The sequence below is a fragment of the Eumetopias jubatus genome, unplaced genomic scaffold (genome assembly GCF_037043125.1).
Source record: "Eumetopias jubatus isolate StellerSeaLion01/CBP00866 unplaced genomic scaffold, mEumJub1_p1.0 scaffold_11, whole genome shotgun sequence".
Classification (NCBI taxonomy): domain Eukaryota; kingdom Metazoa; phylum Chordata; class Mammalia; order Carnivora; family Otariidae; genus Eumetopias; species Eumetopias jubatus.
Window position 1 is genome coordinate 89,169,845 of NW_028274817.1, and position 17,632 is coordinate 89,187,476.

The 17,632-nt window shown below is 40.1% G+C and overlaps 1 pseudogene; it reads left to right on the forward strand.

Moving 5' to 3' along the window:
- The first annotated feature begins 505 nt into the window (after positions 1 to 505).
- LOC114216891 (U6 spliceosomal RNA) lies at positions 506 to 605 on the forward strand (annotated as a pseudogene).
- Positions 606 to 17,632: the final 17,027 nt, after the last annotated feature.

Below are 17,632 nucleotides of genomic sequence, written 5' to 3' on the forward strand. Positions count from 1 at the left end.
TTGCCGTCTGCCCCTCCCTTACCTACTTACCTTCTTACCTACAGATCTCTAGAATCAAGAGGCACTCCAAGCCACGCAAGGCCACATGCAGAATTACCAGGGTCAGTCAGGAAGTAGAAGAAGTGAGGCGGAGACGTGGGCCAGAGCTTTTATTTCGGTTTTCACAGGAAGGAATGGGCGGGGCAGGGTAGGCAAACAGAGGGGACTTAGGATTGAATAGTTTGAATAGTTTGGGCAGGCTCTGGGCTATAAGGGTGATCCCTAGTTGTCTGATACCTGACTCTGAGGTGATTTAAGGTGATTTAGGGCTGAGCTATAGTGTCCTGGACAGCAGGAGCCTGTTAAAAGGAAGGGGATGGTGGGTACAGACTCAGGATTGGTTGCTTTGCAGCAAGTTGTTTGCTTTCTCTAGGAATTAGCTAACTCTAGGAAAGGCAGTCCCTCCCCAAGGACTCAATGCACCAAGATGTCAAAGCATCAGAAAATAGAGAAAATAAAAAACACAGTGTTTAGGCAGCATGTGTACTAAAATTGGAACAATCCAGAGATTAGTATGGTCCCCGCACAAGGACGACACACAAATTCGCGAAGCGTTCCATATTTTTAGATGAAACATTTTTCACTAAAAAAAAAAAGAAAAGAAAAGAAAGAAAAGAGAAAGCATTGATTAATAAACCCTAAAACTCCCACCCAAGATGAAGCGGGCAGTTGTTGGGAAGTCCTCCATTTTGCGGTCAACAGTCATCTGAGACTTAACCAAGCACACCAATTTCAGGTCCTAATACAATGTCGCATAGGATTTCTGATCTGAAATTATTAATCTATCATATTGGGTGGGGCCCCCTTGGGTCTTCTGACTGTAACTCCCTTTTGCATAACCACCAGCAATACCCTACGTTAGAGCCCATTACATCATACATGGTAGAATTTTGAACCCTCTGCTCTGGCCTCATTGTGTCATTCATCTCTTTTCTCTTTCTAAGTCCCATATGCCTTATGAGTTGCTCTTCTGCTCTTGCTTTATTGGCTTCTTCACGCAACAGCTAATTGTTGAGGGCTCGCTGTGTGCCTGACACTGCTCCAAGTGCTGGGGACACACCAGCCAACAAACCAGACAAAAATTCCTGGCCTTGAGGAGCTTTAATTCAAACAAGAAGACAGACAACAAGCAAGGCACATGACAAATGGATTAATCAGTTAGCACGTCCAAAGTTGGTAAGTATTATGGAAAAAAGAAAAAGTAGGGCAAGGTCAGGGGCATTGGGAATGCCCGCGGGGGTGTGAGAGAAATTTGAAATAGGGTGGACAGGGGAGCCTCACAGAGAAGGGAGCATTTGAGCAAAGGCTTCACAGTTACTAATGGAGTGAGATGATCCTATCTGAAGATCAAGGCTATGGTTCAGATTAGATGAAGAGTAGGGAGAGAAGGGACATGTGACCTGCAGATGAGGTGAGACACTTAGATGTGGAGGGCAGTGCTGGGGTGGCCTTGTGTGAGTTGCCCTGCACATTCTGCAGGGCGTGGGGTGCTGGGCCCTTAGAAGTGTTGGACTGGGCTGTGCAAGATGAAGGCCAGACACACAGACACATGCATAGCAGTCTTCGTCCCAGAAATGATGAGTAGAAGCCACGAGAATGAGCAAACTTAAAAGGAGATCCTGTGAGCATCCATATTTAAAGAACAGGTTGGAAAGAGGAAACTGAAGGAGACATCTGAGTGGTTTCAGCCTGAGTTGCTGGAGCAGGACCGAGGAATAAAGGAACCAAGGAAGCAGAGAGTGGAGAGGATCCAGGGAATGGGGAGTGGTGCATCACCCCCCCACCCCAAGGATTGCATGAGGATCGGGAAGTTTGGTGGTGGTATGGGGGAGTCTTTTTGGTGACCTTTCAATATAGAAGTTTTAGGCAAACTGTTGTGAATCTACAAGGATTCGGGAAATATTATTCCCATGAGCCCTTTCTGAAAAACCTACCAGACAATAAGCTTCAGAAAACCAATTTAAAAAATGATCTAAGACTAAAATTGTAGTAACAAGGGAGAAAGTAGAGGTGCCTGGTTGGCTCAGTCAGTTAACCCTCAGACTCCTGATTCTGGCTCAGGTCATGATCTCATGGGTAATGAGATTGAGCCCCCACATTGGGCTCCACACTTAGTGAGGAGTCTGCTTGGGATTCTCTCTCTCCCTCTCCCTCTGCCCCTCCCCTTGCTCGCACATGCTCTCTCTCTCTCTCTCTCTGAAATAAATCCTTTAAAAAAAAGAAGGGAGAAAGTAGTTTGTAATGGTTATGTCTGACAATGGAAATATAGTACATAATAATAATAATGAATGAAATAATAATTTCTAAGCTCAAATCTAAAATATTTGACTCCAAATCTCTTGCTTTTTTTCCTTCACATGATAAAGTTCAGAGACTTGTCTCTTAAGAAGTGGAATAATGATTGTACAGTCTGGTCCTTATAAAGAAGGAATGTCTAAAGATGAGGACAGGTAAGATTATGATCAGTATTGTCATTCCCAAAGAATGCCAAAAAACTAACTAAGGAAGGGGAGGAGGTTGAGGGGAGCCAAAGGGATAATTACTATCTTGAAATATATAATACGATTTTCGTGGGGATGAACTGGGTCATTTTTCTTAATCTTTTTTAAAGATTTATTTATTTATTTATTTATTTGAAAGAGAAGGAGAATGAGAGAGAGAGAGAGAGCACATGAGAGGGGGGAGGGTCAGAGGGAGAAGCAGACTCCCCACTGAGCAGGGAGCCCGATGCGGGACTCGATCCCGGGACTCCAGGATCATGACCTGAGCTGAAGGCAGTCGCTTAACCAACTGAGCCACCCAGGCGCTGGGAGCCACCCAGTTTTAGTTTAAAAAACTAAAACTAATTTTAGTTTTTTAGGAGACAGAAGTACAGTAATAGATTTAAGTTAAAACTGCAGGCATTTTAGATCTGCATTAGAAGGAAAGTCTTTTTTTTTAAGAGCAGAAAACACTGGAAGAGGCCTCCAGTGGAAAAGATTGGGACTCTCTGCCTAGGGAACCTTGAATTTGAGAGAGGTTGAGGCAATTCCCCGGCCTTGAGGTGAACACCGGACAAGATAGTTGATTTCCTAGGACCTCTCTTAATTCTAATAAGAGAGGACAAGATTCTGAGCACAGGGTAGAGAGTGTGTCACGGGTCATGGTCCAAACCCCAAATGGTTGTTGTTTCTGACAGTCACTGGGTAATCGGGAGAGATCATCAGGCCAAGTGCGATGGAAAGCTTGGGTATTAAACATTTGGAAAGTGAATGCTTCTTGCTCTGAAGGGATGAGACAACACAATGGAAGAAAACGCCCATGTTATTTTTCCAGTCTTGAAGGAAGCATTTGGAGTTGTCAGACCATGTTTTGGGTTTCTACTCTGATTCTGTCATGTACTTGTGGAGTGACCTTAGGCAATTTACTGAACTGCCCTGAGCCTCAGTTTTCCCATCTGTAAAATGGGCGTAACAATACCTCTGCCAAAGGGTGTTTAGGAAGACTAAATGAGGGAATGTAAGGTGGGCCTACACATGACAGACACTCAGTTAATGAGATTCCCTGTCCTCCAAGCAAACTATGAAACAGGCTGTGTTTGATCTGAGATGTTTTCATGCTGCCATTAACTGGCCTGAGTGACACCTCCCTAGGATCTACGTTTTTTTTTTTTAAGACTGTATTTATTTATTTGAGAGAGAGAGAGAGAGAGAGAGAGTGAGCACAAGATGGGGGAGGGTCAGAGGGAGAAGCAGACTTCCCGCTGAGCAGGGAGACTGAGGCAGATGCTTAACCGATTGAGCCAGCCAGGTGCCCTAAGATCTACCTTCTTAAGAACGTGCCCTCTATGCCTACCTTTGCTCTCCCCCACCATATTCATATCTGCACCCCAAGTTGGCATCTGAGTGATCCTTCAACAGATGTTGTTGGGTGGATAAGACATGCTCCGATTCTCAATGACAAGAAGAAAACAGAAATGAAGAGACCATTATAAAACACCATGAAAGCACCACAAGAGGTGTTGAGAGCCACCAGCAGACCTTATGGTACCCTTAGGGTCATAACATGCTTGGCAGGGTGGCAGGTGGTAAATCTGAGCTATAAGTTGAGCTTTCTGCTGGCCTTGCTGCACTTTGATTGGGTGGGTGCTCCTGGGGACAGGTGCCTCCCTACTGTTAACTCCAAAGAAGTGGCTCTAATGTTAATTGGTAGTGATTGAAGCTTTGGGGCTAATTGGGTAGTTTCTTGTTCTCAGATTGCCCTACTTGGCCCCTTACTGTACGTAAGATGCTTATGGTGGCAATCTTTCCAGGGCCATCCAACCGGTTCATCCTAGAAAGAAGCATTCTAAGAGATTTTGTGAATTCCAGCTCTGCCAGCAGAGGGGGGCACCCAGGGGCCCAACGCCAATATCTGGCTACCATAGCTCTAACTGTGTCTTGATTCTTTAGTAGGTATTGTGGAAGATCATTTAGATTAAGTGACTTATGGTTGGCTGGGAGCTAAAAGATCACAAATTCTTCTCCTCCCATCAGGAGGGGTAGTATAATTTTGCACCCCTTGAATTTGGGTTGGCCTTGTGATTTGCTTTGGCTAATAAGAAGGTACCGAACAGGATGCAAAGAGAAGCTTGAAAAGCGCCTGCTCTTTCAGCTAACCCAATTCTAGACCAGCCAGCCCACAGCCCACCAGCATCAGACCCTAGACCAGGGGTTGGCAACTACAGTTTACTAGACAGCTGCCTGGTTTTGCAAATAAAGTTTTATTGGAAAATGGCCATGCTCACTCATTCGGGCGCTCTCTATAGCTTCTTTAGCCCTATATTGGCAGGGTTGAGTAGTTGTGACAGAGACTCTATGGCCTGCAAAACCTAAAATATTTACTATTTGGACCTTTTCAGAAAAAGTTTGCAACCCTTGCCCTAGACATGTGAGAAAGCAGTCAAGACCAGCAGAAGAACCTCCCAGCCTGTCCTGGCCCAAATTGCCAATCCATAGAGTTATAAGCTAAACAGTGATTGTGTTAAGCAACCTAATTTTGGAGTAGCTCGTGGTGCAGCAAACACTAACTGGTACGGTCATATAAGGGTTTCCTCGAGAAGTTTGAGATCTTCGTGTAGCTGAAGGAAGGCTCAGAAGTCAGACAAAGCCAGCACAATATTTTTGCCTTTAGCCTTTGACAGTGTTTCAGAGGAGGAAATTGATTTATTTTCATAATATCCCTGCATACATATATGAACTGAAAATAGAGCAATTTGTCACAACAGTTACACCTACAGTTCCAACACCTATCAATCTATTAACATCTGTTGGTCCATCTCTGCCGTGTGCTGGTCGCGATTATAGACAGATTAAATAATTGGATGATACGGCCATAAGAAATAGCAGAGAATTTGCAAATAAAGATCCTCGGATATTAAATTTTGACAAAACTTCTGTTAAAACCAGTGAGACTCTGCTTTTTCTTGATAACTATGAATATTGAGATACTGTCATTAGAATGCACTTACCCCAAAACTAAATAAAGGCCGTTGTGTGGTTTTTCAGTCTGTCGAGGAAAGATCGTCTGTGTGGTAAGAAAAATGAAGATGATCTTTTTAACTCCCAAAGAGCAGATGCATTATTTCTATTTCAGCAAGTAGGACTATACTTCCCCAGCCCCATGTTCCAGGCCCCCCAAAATTCTCGCAAGTAGAATGTCTTTGGGAGAGATCACTTCATTATGTCTCTATGCAAATTGCTTATTCTTCTTTTTTTTTAAAGACTTTATTTATTCATTTGAGACACAGAGATACAGAGAGAGGGAGCATGAGCAGGGGAAGAGGCAGAGAGAGAAGGAGAAGCAGGCTCCCAGCTGAGCCAGGAGCCCGACATGGGCCTGGATCCCAGCACCCTGGGATCCTGACGTGAGCCGAAGGCAGACGCTTAACCATCTGAGCCACCCAGAAACCCCAACAAATTGCTTATTCTTAATCATTCTTTGTGTCTGTTTTGAAAATTTCAAATAAACATAAAGACCACATGTGCCTAGAAGGCCTAAAATAAATATTTTTGGTCGGTTGACTGATTTCTTAAGCCAAGATTTATCAAGATTTTTGTGAGAAAATAAGGAATTGCAATTCCCTCCATTGTGTGGAGGAATAAAGCCAAAAGTGACATACAACCATCCAATGGATTGTCATTAATTCTAACTTTGGTACTCACGACTCCTGGCCCCCAAACCGAAAGTTAAAACTTCTGCATATGAATGGGGGGGTGGACATATTTCAGCCCACAAGAACATATTATTGTAAGGACATCTGGGTGACTTAGTCAGTTAAGCGTCTGACTCTTGATTTCAGCTTGGGTCATGATCTCAGGGTCGTGAGATAGAGCCCCATGTTGGGCTCTGTGCTGGGCGTAAAGCCTGCTTAAGGATCTCTGTCCCTCTGCCCCTCCCCCCACTCGCGCATTTGTGCTTTCTCTCTCTCTCTCTCTCTCTCTCTCTTTCTCTCTCGCTCTCTAAAAAGAACACGCTACTGTAAATGAGTGTCACTCTAGAACCAGGTGAAAAGACTTTATGCGTGTAGTATTTCTTCTTTAGCAGCATCACCACCACCATTGCCACCATCTTCCCTCTCCTCCTTTTTCTCTCCAGCCTCCTTATCATGAAATAGAGCATCAGGGAAGGTGAGGCTGAGGACACAGAGCCTACTCTGGCTCTAGCCCTACCTCTGACACTGTACCTTCGGCTCACTGGTTCTTGATTTTCCTCTCTATGAAGTGTGGGTGGAAAGGAAGATCCTCGAGACTTTGTCTATGCCCGAAATTTCACAATTCCATTATTGTATTTATGACCATAGGCAAAGTAAGGAAGATTGGAGGTTATCCCAGGATGATTCTTGGTGCTCCCTAATCACACCCAGCTCACTTGTTACACTATAAAATTATGCTCAGAAGTTCCTTTTTGCTGAGGGAAACAAGTCAGACACAGAAAGACATGCGTGATCTCACTTATATGCAGAATCTCAAAAAGTCAAACACGTAGAAGCAGATAACAGCATGGTGGTTGCCAGGGCCTGGGTGGAGGGGGAAATGGAGAGGTCTTGGTCAAAGGGTACAAGGTTTCAATTATGCAAAATAAGTCCTGTAGCTCTATGGTACAACATAGAGCCTATTCTTAGCAATACTGCTTTGCATACTTTAAAATTTGCTATGAAGGTAGATCTTACATTAAGCGCTCTTACAGGTTCGAGGAAAAAGAAAAGAACAAAAGAGTAAGAGGAAACATTCCGAGGTGAGCACTAAATTTATGGCATTAATAGTGACAGCGATTTCACAGATGTACCCTTATCTCCAAATACATCAAATTGTATACATTAAATACCTACGGCGTTTTGTACATTCATCATCCCTCGATAAAGTGATTTTTTTATCGGGGCGCCTGGGTGGCTCAGCCCTTAAGCGTCTGCCTTCTGCTCAGGTCACGATCCCAGGGTCCTGGGATCGGAGCCCCGCATCGCGCTCCCCGCTCCCCAGCGGGAAGCCTGCTTCTCCCTCTCCCGCTCCCCCTGCTTGTGTTCCCTCTCTTGCCACGTCTTTCTCTGTCAAATAAATAAAAATAAAATCTTAAAAAAAAATAAAATAAAGAGTGCCTTCTTTGGGTGAAGACAGTGTCCCTCTAGGTATCTTGTTAAAAATATTACTTGTGGGAGGAGCAAGTATGTAAACAGTAATGCACAACCGTACCTATCAAGGTCTCTTTGCTATTTTTCCAAAGAGTGTAACTGATTTCATAATTTCAGTGCGTATCCCTTCCACTAGTCGGCAAGAAATGTTTAGTTAGCCTTTACCCTACAAAATATTACTACTAGTAATTGATAATAGCTACAATTTGTTGAATGCCTACTAAGTGATTGGTTTTTTGTGTCTGTTTTATTTTAACACTTTGCAATTGTGGAAAGTGGGTTTTACTGTCTCCATTTTGCAGGTAAGAATCCTGAGACTCAGAAAATTTTATTAGCTTTTCCAGATGTACAGCCAGTAAATGTAAATCCTGGTCTACCTGATAGCACTTCTTCTCTCTCTAATATGGCATTATTTAGGAACTGATTCTGGCAAAGATTTTACTCCTCAGGACCTTGCAGATTAGTAAATGAGCTACAAAAACAGAAATGAAGTAGGAAGAATAGAAATGAATGAAGGAAGAACTCCTTCCTGAGAAGTAAATTACTGCCCAAACATTTTATCACTAATGAGGTTTTATCTTCCGCTCCAGGAGGTGATGAAAATATTAATAATGTTAACAATAATGATAATCCTTAGACCAGGAAATTTGAAGATTTTCATATCTTATCAGTAAAACTACCCAGAAGACATCAAGCATGAGATCTATTTTAAAGTAGACCTTGTAAGAAATCTTAAATCCACCTTGAATATTGGTATTTTTCCATCTTAACTTTTTGCTGATTATAAAACTAATACATGTTCATTGTTAAAAATGGGGAAATGCAGAGAAATGCGAATAAGAAAATACACTAGTCTATATTCTTACTTCCAGCGACAATAATCAATAATGTATTTCTGAATATCATCCTGGTTATAGGTTCCGTGAAATTTTCATATGGTTGAATAGTTACTATATATTTGATTTTGCTCCTGTTTTTAAAACTTAATAACTATGTTTTGTCCCTAAATTCTTTGTGAACATTATTAATGATAGCATACCATTTTATTATTTAGATATATCATTTTTAAATCAATATTAGAAGATTTCCAATTTCTTACAATTTGAACTTTTCCATGTACAAATAGATGTTTGCATTTAGAATTGTTTGTGCTTAAGGGTGCTTTCCCAGGAGTGTAACTACAGAATCAGAAGAGAGGAACACTTGTAAGACTGTTGGTAGGGGCGCCTGGGTGATGCAGTCAGTTGAGTTTCTGACTCTTGGATTTGGTGCAGGTCATGATATCAGGGTTGTGAGATGGAGCCCAGCCTTGGCGCTGTGAGCTCAGCACCTGGTCCACTTGTCCCTCTCCCCTCCAATCTCCCTCTGCTCATGCTTTCTCTCTCTCTCAAATAAGCAAAATCTTAAAAAAAATCGATAAATATTGCCAAAGTGCTTTCACAAGGAGAATTCTTATTTTTATTTCCACTGGCTATATAGATAAGCACTCATTTAATTTCTTCCACCTTGCCAACTTTGGGTTTCACCTTTTCTTAATCTTCTTTAATTTGATAGGTAAAAATGAATTCTCATTGTTACTTTTAGTTTGCAGTTATTTGATTATGACCATTTTCAGTAATTTATCACAAGCTTACTCGGTAAGTGAATTTAACATTTTGAGGAATTAACACTTGTAACATGGACTCATTTGTATTTTGGGATCATATTCATTTTTCTGTTAATTTCAATTTCTCTTTAATATACAAAAAGTTATTAACACTGTTTATAAATGTTTACTGAAAATAGTTTTCTCAGCTTTTCTCATTTGCATTTAATATTTCTTGAGATGTAGGGTTTTTTAATTTCTTCAGATCTATTATTCTGTTTCCTAAAGAGGTTTTTGTTTTTTTTTAAAGGACAAGCCTGGGTTCTTTTTTTTTTAAGATTTTTTTTTTATTTATCTGAGAGAGAGAGAATGAGAGACAGAGAGCATGAGAGGGAAGAGGGTCCCAGGGAGAAGCAGACCCCCCACTGAGCAGGGAGCCCGATGCGGGACTCGATCCCGGGACTCCAGGATCATGACCTGAGCCGAAGGCAGTCGCTTAACCAACTGAGCCACCCAGGCGCCCTCCTAAAGAGTTTTTAACTTAAACTTAGAAACTCTGTGCATGGAGGAATTAAACAAATATTCATATCTATTTTTGTTGTATTTGCTTTTTGTACTTTTTCTATCTGCTTGTTTTTGATTTATAGTTATTTTTTTATTCCAACTGGCTTTTATTTCAAGTATTTTTTGTGGTGAGGATATAAATTGATTTTGTTCCCAAATAGCTAAGTCATTTTCCAGCTCATTTTACTGATTGAGTCCTCCTTTTGGTCACAGATTACGATGCCCCCTTTATTATGCATTACATGACTATCTGCTAGTGATGTACATATTTATTGACTGTCAAGGAATTCCTGCATTAGTTAAAGAAAGGTTTAATAATTGCGCCTTGATGATGCATATTAAAAAATGCTTATTTTGGATTTCTGCTTCCATTCAAAATGGAATAACAGGGCCATGAAACCATTTTTTAATGGAAAAAATAGACAAAACAACAATTTTCAAACATTGGACATCAGGCAGTGCAGGATGGTGATCCCTGAGAGACTGTAAACGAATGAGTTGAGTCCTATGACTGCCCCCGCTTGCTGCTCAAAGAGAATATCCTGGCAACAACATAGGGATGCAGAAACCTGATGAAGCCTGGTGATCTCCTTGAGCTGAGTTTGCAGGCCAGGGCACTGAAGAAGAGAGTTTTCCAGAGATATGCACAGGGCTCCCTTGACTCTTCAGCTGAGAGCTGACCCATGCATGTGCAGAGTAGAACTACCAGAGGCTGAGGAAGAGAACAGCCCAAAAATAGCAGAAGAAAAAAATCTCCAGAACTCACACAGGGTCAAGAATAGTTTGTGTTCCCATCAGCCAGAGAGGCATAACTCATAATTCGCAGGGTATCAGAGAGAGTAGTTACATGGATATTGACAAAATCATGAGACAAAACGAGAACTACACTAAAAGCTACCCAGGTCTCATCTAACAAAGCTTAAAACAAAGCCTCAAAATAATCAACTGTTTCCAAGTAACTTAACTACATCCTAGAACAAAGCTCACAAAATTTTTTTGGGAACACAAAAAGATGCGACCACTAACAAGGTAAAATTCACAATGTCTAACAACCAATCATAAATTATCAGGCATGCAAAGATGCAGGGGACTATGAGCCAAAATGAGGAGAAACATAAACTAATCAAAACATATCCACAAATGGCAGAGAAGACAGAGTAAGCATACAAGGACATTAAAACTATTATAGTTATATTCCATATGTTGTAGAAGGTAGGAGACAGCCAAGTGTATTAAGTAAAGATATGGGGGTGCCTGGCTGGTTCAGTCAGTAGAGCATGTGATTCTTGTTCTTGGGGTTGTGAATACAAGCCCTGTGTTGGATGTGGCGCCTACTTAAAAAAAAAAAAAGAAAAGAAATACATCATTAAGTAAAGATATGGAAGAAATAGAAGAGACTCAAATGGAATGTTAGGGATAAAAATGGAAATATTTGAGACGGCAAAGACTCTGCACAGGATTAATACCACATTGAACTTTGCAGAGGAAAATATTGGTGTACTTGACACAGAGCAATAGCAATTATGAACAATGAAATCGTGAGAAAAAAGACTGAAAAGGTAAACAAAAAGAGGACCAGTATGATGTGGGGCAGTGTCAAGTGACATAAGTCTAATTGGGATCTCAAAAATAGAAGACAGAGAAGGGGACAGAAAAAAACTAGAAGTACAAAGAAGGCCAATTACGAAGAAAATGATAAACCCGCAGATTCAAGAAGCTCAATGAACTCCAAGCATAGGAAACATTTAAAAAACTACAAAATTTAGAACATAATCAAATTGCTGAAAACCAGAATTCTCATTCTTCTCATCATCAACTGCACTTTTTTTATTACTCAAGCAATACATAGGAATTATATGAAAGTTGAAAATTCAAATAAGCAATAAAAAAAAGAATTGCCATTTTCATTAGGTATGACAAGTATACAAGAAAGACAATGCTTTCGTATACTCTTTATTGATCCCCTACAATAAATTCGCTCATTAATTTTAAGAATTTTCCGATTGATTTCCTTGCAGTTTTCAGGAAAATATTATGTAGTCTCCCAATAGTGGTAATATCAACTTTTTTCATCAAAATTCTACCTCTCTCTTTTTATTTTATAAGTATCCTTTTATGGCAGCTCTCCTGACTAGGATTTAAAGCAGATATTCTCAGCCCTCTTTTTCCAACCAAAAAAAACTTAGCGGTATGCTCTTTCTCTACTTTGAACATCATAAAAGGGAACCTCTTATCTTGTATGGTCTTTAAAAATTTTTGGCTATTTTTTTTCCCAATTCCTTCTTTTGTCTTCTTTTTTACTTTTGCTTTGCCACTTTTTTACCTTCGTATTCGTTTCCTGTTGCTCCTTACAACACTCTTACTGGCTTCAAACAACACAAACCTCTTAGAGTTCTGGGAGTCAGAAGTTCAAAGTCCTCTAAATCAGGCATAGCGCAAGGGTATGGTCCACCCTGGGGCAAAAATTCCTCTGCATCTATGAACCTGTGAAACCAGACAACAGGCCAACTGCTTCCAGAAGACAATGGTGGGATAAACACGGGCTAGACATTCCTATCCCCAAAGGGGGAAACTCGTGGGACGATAAAAGGGGTCATCAGTCCCGAGGAAGCTTAAAATTCAGCAGGAAAAATTTCTTTGGATTTCAAGGCCTCGGAATGATCCTCTGTGGCTCCATGCTCTGTCCTCTCTGCCCACAGGGACAGCCCTGACCCCTTGGCCCTGGGTGATGGCCCTAGCCGTTGACCCTGAGTGGTGGCCCTGTGCTCTGGAACTGAGGAAGTCCCACTGACCCAGGCCTCTGGGTCTGTGGCTCTGTCCTTCTTCCTTCATTTTAGCTCATCTCTGTGTCTTCCAATCCAGGCTGGCAGAGTTTGTGCTGGTATAAAATTGTCTGGTCTGTCTTCTAGAAAAGACAGTCCTCCACAGATCTTTCTGGGATGGCTACATCTCTCATCCTGGTTTCTGGTGAAATGGTTGATTGGATTCAGGAGTCACACAGCTAATCTCGTTAGCAAGACCGGTTGTCCGGCCAGATGCTTGGCCTTGTCTTCAGAGCATGCTCTCTGAATAGCTTGAGAAGTTTCCAAATCATCAAGTACATCCTGGTTCCTTTTTGCTTAACAATTCATTCCTCAGTTTATCTCTGCCTTCACCCTTTTTATTATAAGCAGCAAGCCAAACCAGGCTGCACATTGCACACTCTGGAAGTTTCCTCAGCTAAATATCTAAGTTCATTGCTTACAAATTCTTTTTTTTTAAGATTCTATTTATTTATTTTATATGAGAGAGAGAGAGAGAGAGAGCGCGCGCGAGTGGGGGGGGCAGAGGGAGAGGGAGAGAGAGAATCTCAAGCTGACTCCACACTGATCACAGAGCCTGACATGGCACTCAATCCCACGACCCTGAGATCATGACCTGAGCTGAAACCAAGAGTTAGACACTGAACTGGCTGAACCACCCAGGCGCCCTCATTGCTTACAAATTCTACGCTCCACCCAACAGAAGAACACATTTCAGGTAAATTTTTTGCCACCTTATTAAGTGTCCAATAACTTTCCAACACTTTCTCCCAGTGTCCAATAACATGTTCCTTATTTCCATCTGAGACCTCGCCAGAAGCACCCTTAACATTGCTATTTCTAGTAACATCCTGTGTATAATAATAGATGTATTCTCTAAGATGATAGAAATAATAAGATGCTTTCTTTACTGCTGCCCTCTCTTCTTTTCAGAGTCCTCACCAGAACTGTCTGCAACTTCCATGTTTCCACCAACTGCCTCTTCAAGGCAATGGTAAAAAGCCTACAGATAACATCATAATTCATGAAAAATATTGAATATCTTACCCTTAAGATTGGGATTCAGATGAGAATGTCTGCTCTTGCCACTTTGGTTCACCATTTAACTGGGAGTCCTAGCTAGTGCCCTAAAGAAAGGAACAAGAAAAAAATATATAAAAATATGAAACAAAGAATTAAAGCTGTTTTTATTGGCAGATGACATGATTGCATGGTTGTGTAGGTAGCAAACCCTTTTTTTAAATTTATTTTTAAATTTTTTATGTATAATAAATTGTATATAGCAAATCTTAAGGATTCAACAAAAAGATGATTACAACTAATGTGAATTTAGCAAGCCATAGGATAGAAGCTTAATACAAAAGCATCAATTGTATTTTTATGTACTTATAACAAACACCGAAACACAAAATTTAAAAAGAACATTTGGAGCAATGTCAAAAGCATAATATACATAGCAATAAATTTAATAAAAAAATATGGAAGCCATCTGTGCTACAAACTATAAAACATTGCTGACTGAACGGTCTAAAGAAATGGAGAACAATATGCTACAAACTATAAAACATTGCTGACTGGACAGTCTAAAGAAATGGAGAACAATATGTTCGCTGAAGAGAAGATTGGATACTGTTAAGATGTCAATTTCTTCCAAATTGATTTATATTGAATGCAGTCATGTTCTGAACAGGTTTCTTGTTTTGAGTAAAAATGGACAAGCTGACTCTAATATTTACATAGAAATACAGAGGACGTGGAATAGCTAAAACAAGGTTTTTCAAATTTTTTTATTTAAATTCAATTTGGTTAACATATAGCATATTGTTAGTTTCAGGGGTAGAATTTAGTGATTTATCGGTGGCATACAACACCCAGTACTCATCACATCAAGTGCCCCTCTTAATGCCCATCACCCAATTACCCCATCCCCCCACCCACCTCCCCTCTAGCAGCTCTGTTTGTTTCCTAGAGTTAAGAGTCTCTTATGGTTTGCTGCCCTCTCTGTTTTTATCTTATTTTATTTTTCCTTCCCTTCCCCATGTTCATCTGTTTTGTTTCTTAATTTCCACATATGAGTAAGATTATATGGTATTTGCTTTTCACTGACTGACTTATTGTGCTTAGCTTAATACCCTCTAGTTCCATCCATGTCATTGCAAATGGCAAGATTTCATTCTTTTTGATGGCTGAGTAATATTCCATTGTGTATATATACCACATCTTCTTTATCCATTCATTTGTTGATTGGCCAAAACAAGTTTTTTTTTTAAGATTTTATTTATCTGTCAGAGAGAGAGAGAGAGAGCACAAGCAGGGGGAGTGGCAGACAGAGGGAGAAGCAGGCTGCCTGCTGAGCAACGAGCCCCTTGCGAGGTTTGCTCCCAGGACCCTGGGATCATGACCTGAGCCAAAGGCAGATGCTTAACTGACTGAGCCATCCAGGCGCTCCTAGCCAAAACATGTTTTTTTTTAAAAAAGGAAAATCAGATAACTTAACAGTGTTTGATTTCAAGGCTTACTGTAAAGCTCATACAGTGTGGTTTAGCATAAGGATAGATAAATAGAGCAATGGAATATAATAGAGTTCAGAAATAGGCTCATACCTATACAATCAAGTGATTTTTCAATAAAAGCACAAAGTTTATTTAATAGGGAAATAAAGTATTTTTAATAAATTGTTCTTAAACAATTGCATATCTATATGGAGTCAAATGAACTGCATCTTCTACCTCATCCCATGACTGAAAATTAATTTGAGAAAGTCATAGACTTAAACATAAAATCTGAGGCTATACAATCTCTAACACAGAAGAGCATATCTTCACAACCTTAGGCTAAGCAATATTTTTTAATGAGGACACAAAAAACACTAGCCATAAAAGGTAAAGTTAATAAGTTGGATTTTAGCAAAATTTTACAACTTTGGCCAATCAAAACACACCATTAAAGGAGTGAGGAGGCAATTCATTGGGAGAATATATGCATAATACATATATATGCTAAAGACCTATATTCAGAAAAAAATACATATATATATATTTATAATTGGCACATCAGTTCAGTAGAAGGTATAGATGGTAATAAGAGGAGAATATATTTTTAGAACTCCCAGGAGGGGCGCCTGGGTGGCTCAGTCGTTAAGCTTCTGCCTTCGGCTCAGGTCATGATCCCAGGGTCCTGGGATCGAGCCCCGCATCGGGCTCCCTGCTTGGTGGGAGGCTGCTTCTCCCTCTCCCACTCCTCCTGCTTGTGCTCCCTCTCTCGCTGTGTCTCTCACTGTCAAATAAATAAAATCTTTTAAAAATAAATAAATAGGGCGCCTGGGTGGCTCAGTCGTTAAGCGTCTGCCTTCGGCTCAGGTCATGATCCTGGAGTCCCAGGATCGAGTCCCACATCGGGCTCCCTGCTTGGCGGGGGGTCTGCTTCTCCCTCTGACCCTCCCCCCTCTTGTGCTCTCTCTCTCTCATTCTCTCTCAAATAAATAAATAAAATCTTTAAAATAAAAAATAAAAATAAATAAAAATAAATAAGTAAAATAAAACTTCCGGGAAATGTTGTAATATATTTGATTTAATTCTCTATATCCAAAATATTGTCATTTCAACCTATAATCAATATAAAAGTCATTAATGAGAAATTTTACACTTTTCTTGTACAAAGTCTTCAAAATCTAGTGTGTATTTTCCCCTATGGCATGTCTCCATTTGGGCTAACCACATTTGAAGCGCTCAACAGCCACACGTGGCTAGTGGTGACCATATTCGACAGTGCAGAGCTAAAGCATAAGGGCATTTTTATCTAAAACTTGAAACTCAGAAACCACTGAGCACAGTATAGATAGTTTGACTGTATCTCGGGACAAATGTTACCATAAACAGTTAATAATGAAATTGGAACAAATATGTGTGATACAGAGGGCAGACAGAGGGTCAGTATCTATTACAAAGGGCTCTTATGATTGGACAAGAGGAGTAGTCAAGGGATATGAATAGACAGTTGACAGAAGAGCAAATACGAAGACCCAACAAATACATGAAAAGATGCAAATTGAATTAACAATGAGATTTCACTTTAGTCTACCAAATTAGCAAAAGTTAAAAGGATTAATAGCAGCTACTGCTGGCAAGAATTCAAGGGAAAAGATTCTGTCATACATGGCTGTTCAAAATATAAAAGATTAAAGTCATTTTAGAAAGCAATCTGGCAATGTCTCTTAAATGAAAAAATGCATATGCCCTTTGACTGAATGCCTCAGTCTTGGAAATCTCCTCCTTAAAAATAAATTACCAGTATATAATGATATTTGTACAAGGATGCTTATTGCTGTGTGGTTCATAGAGATAAAACACTGGAAACAAATGAAATCAAAAGGGGAACAGTTAACTACATGACGCCCATCCACTGTAGACTATTATCTCACCATTAAGAAGAAGGTACCAGTTGATTTGAAGGGATTTTTAAAGAATGTTAGAGAAAAAGAAGATGCAAAAATAGGAGTGCAATATGATCCACTTTTAATAAATAAATGATGACAAACGCACAATTGTATGTATGTGTATATATGATTAAGGAAGCTCAGTAAGAAATACGGACGGATACATACTAAGTGGTCAACATGGTGTGTGTGTGTGTGTGTGTGTGTGTGTGTGTGCAGAGGAGGGGTGTTTGTGGGTGAGGGCGGACAAAAGAGGTTGGTAGAGGTGCCAAGCAAAAAATGGGAAAGGGAACAAAAAAATGGCATTAATAAAATACATGCATATGAAAACATATATGAATCAGCATAAAATTTTAAAATATATTTTTAAAAGAATGTTATAAAATTTTGCATGCTTCATACCCCAACCTAAAACACCTGTGGAATTTGAAGTTGACTCCTAGAGATGTCTTTTGTTTTGAGAGACTTGAGCTAAATAAAGGAAGCACTGTTTTCTTCTAGGAAGGATTTCAGGACCATGTAGTTCATAACTTATGATCTTACTGCCAAGAAAATATCAGAAC